The sequence below is a fragment of the Anastrepha obliqua genome, chromosome 5, assembly GCF_027943255.1.
Source record: "Anastrepha obliqua isolate idAnaObli1 chromosome 5, idAnaObli1_1.0, whole genome shotgun sequence".
NCBI classification, from domain to species: domain Eukaryota; kingdom Metazoa; phylum Arthropoda; class Insecta; order Diptera; family Tephritidae; genus Anastrepha; species Anastrepha obliqua.
In genome coordinates, this window is record NC_072896.1 from 9,938,602 (window position 1) to 9,950,039 (window position 11,438).

An 11,438-nucleotide genomic window follows, 5' to 3' on the forward strand; every position below is an offset into this window, starting at 1 on the left:
ACTCTGTCAGAAAGCAAAATAGATTAACGAAACCAACACAAGTCTTGTCGAGGCCCTATGCTCCCGAGTGCAGTGAACAAAGAAAACAAAGTATACTATCCCTTGGCAGGCACTGACTATCGAGCTATTGCATTTACTGCCTGGTACGAGTAAAGCTTCTAATAAATGTAATCTGCCTGCCCGAAAGTAGGATAAGACTTGAGGCCTCAATAGATATCAATATATGCACTAGAGGTTGGAATACCAGCTCAACCAAATTCCAAACAAAGGATATATGAAGCGATGGTGTATAAATACTAAGCGAGCCTACAAGAAGTAGAAGTACTGAATATTTCATTCGAAAATTGAAAAATTGAAAACGAAAATTCAGGCTGCATACGTCATTTGAGGGCAAGCATATACATATTTATATGACTATAACTTCCTGAATCCATTACTATTCCTTTTGCTCTTTTTCAGATTAGGGATGCAGGACTACAGCTTAACTCAGGAAATTAAGAGACATTAAAAGAATTTAGTTATCGTCGCTGTAACGGGTGATTTTTTAGCTATTATCTTTTTAAACAGTTGGTTTAAATAGCTGACGCACGTTTTGTGTTTTGTTTCTCTGTCAAACATCTTCAGTTTGGTCTATAATGTAACCATGAATCGTCTTACAAACGAACAACGCTCGCAAATCATTGAATTTTATTATAAAAATGCGTGTTCTGTTAAGAAAGTTTAAAGTCGAAAAATTGTGTTCAGCGAAGAAGCTTATTTTTGGATCAATGTGGGTAAATAAGCAGAATCGTCGATTTTGGAGTCAAGATCAGCCAGAAGAATTGCAAGAGCTACCAATATATCCAGAAAAGGTCACAGTTTGGTGCGGTTTATGGGCTGGAGGTATTATTGGACCGTACTTCTTCAAAGATGCTGCGAATCGTAACGTAACTGTGAATGGTGAGCGCTACCGTGAAATGATATCCAATTTTTATTCTTATAATTCGATTTAGCCGGCTGTACGCACGAAAAAATGTTTGCCCAAAATGCGAGAGCTTGACTTGCATGACATGTGGTTTCAGCAAGACGGTACCACATGCCGAACAGCACGCGTAAAAATGGACTTGTTGTTGTCAACTGGCCACCCAGATCGTACGATATAACGCCTTTAGATTACTTTTTGTTGGGCTATGTTAAAGATCATGTCTACTCAGACAAGCCTGCTTCAGTTAACGCATTGGAAGACAACATTAAAGCATTTATATGTGAGATACCTGCCGAAACATTGGAAAGAGTATGCCACAATTGGACTGAGCGGATGGACTATTTGAAGCGCAGTCGCGGTCAACATTTGCATGAAATAATCTTCAAACATTAAATTATATGGACTGTACTCTATATGCAAATCACACCGATTTAGAAATTTCTAATTTTCTTAAGTGCGCCTTTTCATTGGTTCGTCGTGAATTGGATGCATCAGACGGCGGTCCAAAATCTGTTGCAGCACTTAAAAAATACGAATAAATACAAATAACAATCCCCTGAATTTATTCAACAAGTTCAGGCGATCATTGTTGAGGACCCTTCACAATCCATGAGGGCCCGCGCGAGAGAGCTTAATGTTTCCTAGGGTCTTAACAGTCGAGTTGTCCACGAAGATCTTCGGCACAAATCCTACGTTATGCGCAGGATACAGTTTATGTTGGAGTAAATACGGGAACAATAAATTATCCGATCAAAACGCTTTCTAAACAAAATTAAACACTCTGAAGCGCCTGAGAATATCGTACTTGTGGCCGCCTCACTCCCTAGACGTTAAATACCTGGATTACTATATATGAGACATAGTTGAACGTGAATCCTATTAGCATCCTTCTATGAAGACTAAAATTATTATTTATGCAATTAATAATTATAGTGAATATGAATAAGGAGCATTTGATTTGGGCATGACATCTTTTCCGTACCCGGGTCGAGGAAGTAAATTTTTAAAGAAATGTTATTAAATCATTGTATAGTTATATAAAAAGTTAATGTTATGTAAAAAAATCGTGAAGTTTCATTTTTTTCAAATTTTCATTCAAATTTTGTCCAAAATAAAAGCTAATTAGTTTTACTCTCAAATTGCCTTCAAATACCGTGCGTACTCTTAATTTTTTATGTTGAAATGAGTTGATATTTAATAGTGCCGCAAGGCGCATGTTTTTAGTGGGAAATAGTTTTTTTTTTTTGACAAATTCCATATAAAATCGCTAAAGCTAAAACCGTTTCAATGGACAAGTAATGCGAATATTTATAGCCAGTAATGATCAAACTGCAGAAAAAGCACGTCTTGGGTGTAGTTTTTGATTAAAAACTCATATTTCTAAGTCATATTCTACACTTGCCTTTGTGCGGCGCTTTGCTTCAGACTTCACCGACCCATATACTCTAAAGCTACTATTTGCCTCGCTTGCACATTTCAAGTAGGAATAAAAAAAAAATTAATGCGTACCTTGCTGTTGCAGCTGTTATTCGGAGGTCGAAGTATCGGTCATTGGGCCTACTGCAGAAACTAAATTATGGAGGCCGTTTTACCACATTCATAGACCTAAGGAGTTCAAAAGTTTTTTCCTTACCTCTCTCAGAAGCTTTACAAAGTAGAAGAACTGTTATTTCGCTTTACTTTGCTTTCGCTTTCTTTGATATCATCAGTGAAGTGATCGACTGCCCTCTTCTTTCAGAGCGCATTTATTATTTCCATTTCCATTTCCATGCCTTATTCTTTCTGGAGCGAATTAGAACGCTTTGTGCCTCTTATATTCCGAGCATAGAAAGAATTTAATGAAACTTCTAATTGTTTGGCTTTCCATTTTTCGTCTTTTATGTGAACATTTTAAAATTTTTGCTGAATTAATGAATTTTCACTTATCTAAATAAGTATAAACTATTGTCGTTAAGCATCTTGGTGGTGGTCTGTAAGAAATTATGTATTTCAGTATTTACTAAGGATAAATAAATAAATACCGCTCTCTAATTTTATTACACATAATTTTGCAGCAGACTCAACAACACTGTTAACCGTCCGTTGGGCACTCGGGTCTGGCTAGACTTTTTCGACTTTGGACGTGAATTTAAGATCTTTTTTTCATGGCGAACGACTTGAACTTTCAGGTAGCTTCCTAAAATTTAATTTTCTATCGATTTATGGATATAACCTTTTAAAAAGTATCCTCGAACAGCACTAATAAAAGGCCAGGCCCGGGTGCTCAACTGAAGGTTTGAAAAAAGGTGTCCGACGGAGGGTTAAAAATATGAGACTTTACTGCGGCTCCTTTCCTTTGTAAATTAAAATGTGTTATTTTATTTCTCATGAAGATGTTACAATGAATTCTTTCGGCAAGTTCTCAATCTGTCGTTCTCAGTTCGAACTTTGGCAGCCAGTGTATGAGAGGATGTGCTTATATGCGATATTTGATATTTTAAATATTTCTACTATGCACAAGTTTTTTTTTTTATTCTACTATTCTACTTTATTATAAGTATATACCACTATTTTTTATTAATTTAATTTTACAAATATTTATTAATAGAAAATTCTGTTTCAAGTTTTTTCTTATGCTCTTGCATGGTGAATTATACTTAATACGTTTTTTTTTTTAATACATTCAATCGATATTCTTATCACTTATATTTATATACTATTAGTATTTTACTATTTTTATTTTTAATTTACTTTTTCTTAATAATTTAATATGTGTACGCAATAAATGATTTTTTACATGGGTCGGGTTTGTGTCTGCTAATTTGCGCCTAAATACTTGCTATCTAAATTGAGAGCGCTCATAAATTCCCTGCTAACGATCGGTAATGCAGTTTAATGAGCAATGCAGGTTCTTCTCAAGCATACATTCCCGTGTAGAATAATTGAGCGAGATTTAAAGCTATGCAGAATAATAATGAACGCAATGATACATCTTTTCAGCCGGTATAAAATGAGTGTCTCTGAAATATGCACTAACATCATTCAATATTTCTGATCCTATGCCATCTTTCACATGTCGTTTGGTATTCATGCACTGGAAGTCTTTAGAAAATAGAAGATCGTTTGTTTTCAACATTGATTGATTGACAGAAAGAGTAAGCCACTTCGAATATCTAGGAGAGTGACTGAACGACCAGAGAGACGGTGATCATGAAATAAGAACGGCCTTCATGAAGATACTAAATTACTGACACGCCGATACATATCAGATTAATTAGAGATACCATCTTATAAATGCTACGTTTGGTTGATACTTTTATATAGATGCGAAGCCTAGAGCCTACAAGTATACACCGACATCAAAGCCTTTGAAATGTGGTGCTACAAAACAAAATGTTGAGAATAAGCTGGACTGGCTAAATATCAAATGACATACTGCGCTAGATCTCATCTTTGCTTAAATATTAAAAAAAAAATGCCACTTACTCAAAATCGCATTTTATTTATGAAAGCTCTTTTAGTATTGCTAGCCATGTCCTGCGGTCTGTTGGTCAAATAAAAGACCTCGGTGCTATTTTTGATACGAAATTTATATTCTATAATCACATTAATACGAATAGCGGTCGTCCCTCGGCAGGCAATAGCAAACCTCCGACTGTATTTTTGCTCCTCATAAAAATCATATGAAGGCAGGGTTAACTGGACGTTAAATAAATAACAAAAGGGGTAGTCCCACAGCCGCGTTAGTTGGTATGCGGTTCTAAAATCAAACCCAGCCTCAAAACGTGTAACAAATTTTATGAGCAAAGAAAATTACAATAATGGCAGACAATCAACAACCCACAGTCGTGCCCGAAACCACCTCTATTCAACGGAGTGGCGATATAAAAACAACCTCATCAGCTGCTTAAGCCGAATCAAGAACAGGTCGCAAATTGCGCTTGCCGAAGTTGTCTGCAAACAACCTTCGTCAATGGAAGCTGTGCACGGACTCGGACTCATACACATTAAAAATGCTTTACATCTCTTTCATATATTTTTACCTTGAGTAGGCCACCATTATTTGCTACGTTCACCAGTTGTGGGATTATAATGTTGATCACTTTATCATCAAAATATGGAGTTTAATGGTTTAAGTTGATCAAGTGCGCGTGTCCGGAGACACTAACAGATGAATAGTGAGTTTAACACCAACGACTTGAACGTATTTGATTGGTTGTTTGAAGCGAAGGTTGTTTGTTTGCTTACTAAGTAACAAGTATTATAACTTTGTTGTAAAATCGAAGTCTAACTTCATTGTAAAAACCGATTCAGGGCAGAAAGTGAGAGAGTTTTACTGGGAAGACTCCGACATTGTGAGTACTTAGCCTCTGTATGCCAGACAGTGCTGTTACAAGCAAAATAATTGGTGAGCTAGCAGAGGCAGCGAAAAACATACGCAAATTTAATGGCATCTTTAATAATATGACCTGACAGTTGAATTGATTTGAAGATTGATTGTCCATTTCTCCTTCAAAGTACAAAATTAATTTTTAGGTTGCCGAAAACCAGAGCTACGTTATTTGTCCTACCATAACGTTAGATTTGCCCTACAAAAATGCGAGCATAACTAATAACCACGTTATACGTATGGTAGACGTGGATTATTATACCGACATTGAGTATTGGTGGACATACGGTAGGCCCATCATTCTCTAAACATTTGTGCCCGAGGTTGTTGGTGGTCCTATAGTCGAAGGGGTGTTCAGTATTGATAAAGACACCGTCGAGGTAGTCCATGATGGCGGCGGTAGCTATGTTCACCAGTTGTGGGATTATAACGTTGATCATTTTATCGTCCCTGGGAAGATTTGGAGTTTGATGGTGAAGGTTGATCAAGTGGGTGTGCCCGGTGACACCAACAGATGAATGGTGTGTTTAACACCAACGACTTGGTATTTGAACATACCTATTTGATTGGTTGTTTGAAGCGAAGCGGATACGAAGGGTATCCTTGTCCCAAAACTAATTTACCCGATGATAAACTCAAATTTAATGCAAAACTGCCAAAAGCAAAGGAATCAGAATCAGCACAATATCAATTCAACATAAATGCAAAAGGTTCGCTAAGCTTTGTTTGTGTAAACTTAGCGAAGTTAACTTGGCACAAAGTACTACGAAAACCGGAACACGACACTCCACGTCGCTTAGCTCTTAAACTACCAAAAAATGAGAAGAAAATCAAAATTTTTGTCAAATTCGTGCTTCATTAATATCTCATCAGCGATTAAATACACAGCAGTATGCAACTGCTTTTAAAATAATTTCTGCCGATTATCAGCAGAACAGCAGAGTAGAGCAGCAAGCATTGCTTCAAGTATCAAGAGAGGCGTTGCGCTGAGCGCACATCTTGCTCAGACTGATTCGTTTCTCAAACTTAAACCAAACTGCCATTCTTCCATGCTTGAATAAATACATTAAATATTGACTCACAATTAAATTTATTTATTTAAATGTCTTTAGAGAGTACGAATTCGGCAAAGGCAAAACTAAAGAACGCAAGAATTCCCGAAGTGCACGCACTGATGACAATTACATAAAATCCTCTGCAAAAACATGAGAAAAATTGCGACATAACAGTTAAAAATGTACGTATGTATGTGTATATTCTTAAAATTCGGTACTTTAGCGCACTGCAATTTAGTGACACGGGTAGCAGCTTTGAGCAATCGCTACATAAACGCCTGCGAAAGAAAGTATAAAAAGTGCTGCATATCGTAAGGGGAATGGGGAATCATTTGCGCATTTCATTTGTGTAGACTTTTACATTTAATTTATACCGGTGCTGTGTAGGAAGACACTTGGTGAAATTTGTCGAACAACATGAAGACGCACACCACAAATAGGAGGTGGAGCTCGGTCAAACACCCAAAAGGCGTGTAAGTGCCATTTAAGCCTATAGGCGGCTTTAAAAATTAATTGTTTATTAAAATTCCCCAATTAGAAGAGGAGCTCACGAAAGTATTTTCTGTCACATTATGCTACTAATACTACATTCAGAATATCGGTGACAGGAGACACCTCTCTAGTTGTAAACTACTTCTGGAGGACCTTCTGGATTAAAGCCATAATTAGTATGGGAAGTCATAATTTATACAGACGAGGCTGCTGCTGAAAGCCCTTAATGTTGAAGTATTTAATTGAAAAAGATTTTGTTAACGTAATCATGAACTGGAAATGTAAAAAATGCTAATATTATATTACTAATATGAAATGCGAAGGAAAGCGCAGAAAACAATACCGATTTCTTGATTATTAACTTTTTCTGAACGGAATTAGAAATTAAGTGCAGCAAAAAAGTGAAATGAGGTAATAATAAATACCTGGGCATAAAATCAGGTTTCTTGCTTCTAGAAAATTATTGAGTTCAAGGCGTCTACCCCCATTTGGAACCTTTTGGAAAAGATGTAGGAGATGATGCTAATACAATTGGCTGCCAAGTTATATTAAAATAATTTAAGGAGTAGGAAAAATAAGAAATCGAAACTATTTAGAAGACAGGATTACCATTTCTTTAACGAAATCAACGCAAGACAAGTCTTGTCGAGGCCCTATGCTCCGGAGAGGAGTGAACAAGGGAAAAAATATATTATAGGAAGTGTCTAAAAAAAAGAAAAACAAAAGAACATTTTTTTGTCTCACCGGAGAATGCAATGGTTTAGCGGATGCTTCGCAATTCTCCTCTGTCTCACCCAATTCTCCTCGCGTCTGTTACGATTGTACTTACGTACAGTTTCCCAAATCGGAGGCGAATATGCATATTAGCTTTTGAGGAAAATTTAAATTCCCAACACTTACTGTTTAGGCCACACCCTAATTAAAAATATTTCGTCATCTTTACAGATAAAAAAAAAAATGACGCACTACAACATTACAAGGAAAAAGGCTAATCACCACCCCCATCGCTACCCCACGGCATGCCGTTTCTGCGAAACAAGGCACCCAATACGCCTCTGCTCCATTTTTCGTGGAAGAAGCCCAGTTGAGCGGCTTCGGGAAGCGCTTCTGGGTCATTATTGCGCCAACTGCCGATCCATGGCCCACAAATCGCGCAACTGTACCAGCCAGGGAAGGTGCAGATGATGCGGCGAGAGGCACCATGCGATGCTACACATCCCAGAGGAACAACGACGCTCGTGGAGCCAGCAAGTCGCTGAGGAAGACAGCGACGCGGTGTCGATAAATGCGTCAGACGTCTCATCGCAGACACCGTCTACCGATCAAAACACGGCTGGAGCGGAAACTAGGACTTTCCGCCCAGTTGTGTCCACAGCAGAAACTAGGCCTTTCCGTCCCAGCGTAGACAGGGGATTGGAGACTAGGCCTCTTCGACCCCTGCTACAGCACGAACGTCGGCGCGAGCGTTGATCGGAAACTAGGCCTTTTCGACCACGCACGCGAACGATGTTGGTGCGGCAACGATCAAGACGAAATGCTAGACTGGTGACTAGGCCTCACCAGCTAGCACTACCACCCGCATTCCGAGCTGGTTGTCTAACCCCGGGACAGGCGTTAAGGCTATTCATTATGCTTACGTTCATTTAAAACCTGTGATCTCTCTGTGAATCAATGTTTAAATTTTATAATTTTTTTTTAAATTAAAAATTCTAATAATTCCACAAATTTTTGATTACTGAGCGTTTCCTAACTGCGTAGCTATAACTAATTGAAAGTACAGTAGGTTCTGTTTTCATGCGGCTTTTTTTTATGCGGTTTTGAAATAGTGCGGTTTTTTTTTTAATTAAAAAATACATGTCGACCTATCGGGAATTGTACATATAAACAAGATTCTAAGCCAGCTAAGCAAAAACTCATCACAGATTACATCAGAAATGCTAACCCTACAAGTATGGAACCGCCTGCATAACTATCTAGATCAGACGTGTACATTTCCTCAAGTGACGATGGTGATTTTACGCCAAATCCTAAACGAACGCGCTACATGTGGGTATTGTCTGATTTTATTTCTGACTTAAATTTATTTTTCGATTCTGACGTTTCTTAAATAAAGATATAATTTTCAAAAATACAATATTTTGTTTATGCGATTTTATTTAATTATTTCAGATTCATGCGGTCTATGGAACGTATCTATAGTTATAATATGGGACTAGTGCCCTTTTTTATGCGATTTTATTACATTTGTTCAGATTTATGCGGTTTTAGCACTTTTGAAACGTATCTATAGTTTTACTATAGAACTAGTAGCTTTTTTTATGCTGTTTCTTTTATGCTGTTTCTTGCGGAACGTATCTACCGCATAAAAACAGAACCTACTGTACTTAAATTGAGCGCCTAACGGCGTGCAAAGAAACTGCATAACACTTTTATTGCTAAATTACCTTCACCGGAATACAAATTTCCTATATGTATACGCCTAAAGGTATGCACCACTAATTTGTTTAGAGCATGTGAGCATGCTTGTTGTATATACATATGGTATAATACTTCATACATACATACATAGTTCATTGCGTTTTAACCCGTTAGCTACTAAGAATAAAAAAGTCCAATATGAATTACTTTGGAAGTTTAAAATTTTGAAATGGCACAAAAGAAAGAAAGATTTTTTAAATGCGATCATAGAAACTGTGTAAGGCTCTTCACACACAGCTCGCCTCATCAAAGTGCATCATCATCATTAAATAGTACAGTATGTTTAAAATACTCTCCTAAAATTTTAAGTCGATCCGAGTAAAATTCTAAGAGATAGGCCCTTCAGAAGTTCCGCCCATTAGGCCACGTCAGCTGAGCGCTTCGCAGGTACACGGAAGCAGCTGCATATCTATTGTTGGACGGCCTTCCCCACTTTCTTTTACGATTCAAGGGCAACTCAAACTAGTTTTTAATATTTTAGTTTATGCTCTCTTCTTGAGTTAATAGGTTGATCTGATAAATTTTCATTTATAAAAAATTAGTAAAGTTACAAGATCTTATCGAGCAACTAGTGGTCGAAGAAAAGATAGACCTAAGAAGAGGAAACAATGATTCAATCCAAAAACTGCTGAGATACATTAGTAATCTTTTACCAGCACATCGGCGAAAAATTCAAAAACCAAAATGAAAACCACGTGCCAGAGGACGTTATTCTGCAGTATGCAATTATCGATTTTTTTTTAGTTTTTTCAACACTATCTACTTTTGTAAAATGTTCTAATGTAGTAAATGAGAATGGTGAGGAAAAAATATGTAATAGTAAAGTGGATTTTAAACAGTGTGTGAAATTGGACCTTGGTTTTAAAATTGTCGTAGAGTGTGAAAAATGTCAGCCTCGATACATTTTGTCTTGTCCAAAAATTGGTAAATCGTATGAAATAAATCGTAGGTTTATATTTGTGATGCGAATATTAGGCTTAGGATTAGCCGGATGTAAAAAATTTTGTGGCTTGATGGATATAAGTTGTTACTTTTGAATAAGTCAACATATAATTTTTACGTTCAGAAAATGTATGATTGTGTTCAGACGGTTGCTGAAACCCTTCTTTCATCGGCTGCAAAAGAAGAAAGACAATTAACGTCTGATGAAAATGACATTGATGATACGACAGATGTAACTGTATCAGGTGATGGTACTTGGAAAAAGCGTGGTTTTTCATCATTATATGGTGTGTCTACGTGGATTGGGTATCATAGCGTAAAAGTAAAATCTTCATATTGCAAATTATGTGAAGTTTGGAAAAAAAACTGAGCACATCCGAATATGAAGAATGGATAGAAGATCATTTAGAAAAAAACGAACGTAGTGCTGGCAATATGGAAGTTTCATCAATCGTTGCAATGTTTCAACGTTCTTTTAAAAAATACGGCCTGAAGTACTCCAATTATATTGGTGACGGGGACTCTAAAACATATTCCGGAGCTATTAATACTAAACTTTACGGCGACGATTTTATTATAAATAAAAAAGAATGCGTAGGACATGTGCAGAAGAGGATGGGCAACCGTTTACCAGATTTGGTCAATAAAACCGTTGAAGAAAAAAAAAACCAAGACCGGTAAAACAATTAAAAAAACTCTGTCTGGCAAAGGCAAACTTAGTGGCAAATTAAGAAAAGAGGCAAACCTTTGTGTGGAAATGTACGTTTGTACTATTTATTCTATCATACGTGGCTTTTCATATACCTCCGCTTGTTCTTCATCTTGCGCTGTTGGCTTATTCTATAATTCTTGGGATGCTGGTGCTCCTTCTAAGCTCACATTGGGAGATGCATTTGGGGCAAAAAATGCGATAATAACTTCATCGTTTTGGGTCGTAGGATTCGTCTTCTTCTTGATTGGCGCGATAACCGCTTAAGAGTTTTTGACCGAGATTCCTAGCACAAATTGTTGAAATAGGAGCGTGAAGGAAATATTTAGTGGTTGTCGAATTATAGAGACTCAAAATGTTCCCTTTTCTATTTTTCTCTTTACATCGAATTGTAAGCCAAATAATTGTGGGTTTATGGGAGGACAAAAT